A 1,129-nucleotide genomic window follows, 5' to 3' on the forward strand; every position below is an offset into this window, starting at 1 on the left:
TTGTAAAGTAAGCCTATCAGTTGTGTAATACTCAGAATTATCTCAATCGACACAACACTGCCTCATGGGCTGCACACATGCATCGGCCCACAACTGGGGAGAAATGAGGACAATAGGCAATAATTACAATGTCACAAATATGATTTAACATTTCTATTATAGGCCTAATGAAAATGCCCACTGGAAGCTCAAAATTAAAACTAAAGTAGTCAGATGACGAAGAGAGGTAGCAGAGGAGACGCAATTTCAGCAGGAGAGGGAGGAGGTGGGAAAACTGGGAAAAACTGCGGAGCTCATACTTCCGCACATGTGAGCTACTGGGACTGAAGCTCATTTGCTCCTGGTTGAACGCCGCATCCTTCGGGATAGAGTAGCAGCAGCCCGCACAGCTGAGGCTCCCGACCGCCAGAGGAAGCGAGATTCAGCGGTAGAGAGAGATCTCAGGCCGGAGAGGGGGCATCAGCGGCTCGGAGCTCACAGCGGAGTCTCCCAGCAGCTGAGGGAACATCCAATCCCCGACAGAGAGCGCGGACCGGCCGCGAACATGACTGCAGACGTGGCGGTGTCTCTGGCGGTGCTCGCGGGAATAGTCGCACTGAGCGATGCGACCCGCAAGGTGCTGACCAGGGCCCTCGCGGACACCGGGCTCTCTGTGTACGCGGTAGAGCTTGTGTCCACCTTCCAGCTGTGCTGCTGCACGCACGAGCTAAAGCTGCTGTCCGAGGTGGGCGGGATCGAGCCTCGACTCGCGCTCACCTTGACGTACCTGGCGTCCGTGATCCACGGGCTCACCTTCAGCGGGGCCATCGGGAACCCCTCCGGTACGCTCGAGCACGCGTACCGCGCGAGGTTCTCGGGCGGATGCGGCCCTGCGGCGGATCGCATGTCAGTTCGCTGCGGCCGCCGCTGCGCGAGTCGCAGTGCCGGTGATCTGGGGTATCGGGTTGTCGGGACTGCACGTGCGCCACAAGCTACTGGGCTACCAGTGCGTGAGCCCCATTCACGCACCGCTGCCAAATGCTGCCGCCGTGGAGCTTGCATGCGCTTTTGCGGTTCAGACTGCTATTACGCACACGAGATCGGTGGAGGAGAAATACCGCGTGCACGCCGTAGCTGCGGTCATCGCAAC

The 1,129-nt window shown here is 58.5% G+C and overlaps 1 pseudogene; it reads left to right on the top strand.

The window, feature by feature from the left end:
* The first annotated feature begins 125 nt into the window (after positions 1-125).
* On the top strand, positions 126-1,124 carry LOC119916738 (annotated as a pseudogene).
* The last annotated feature ends 5 nt before the right edge of the window (positions 1,125-1,129 follow it).

This window comes from Micropterus salmoides, unplaced genomic scaffold, assembly GCF_014851395.1.
Source record: "Micropterus salmoides isolate LMB-PRFRI ecotype aquatic unplaced genomic scaffold, ASM1485139v1 Ms_hic_scaffold_214, whole genome shotgun sequence".
Classification (NCBI taxonomy): Eukaryota; Metazoa; Chordata; class Actinopteri; order Centrarchiformes; family Centrarchidae; genus Micropterus; species Micropterus salmoides.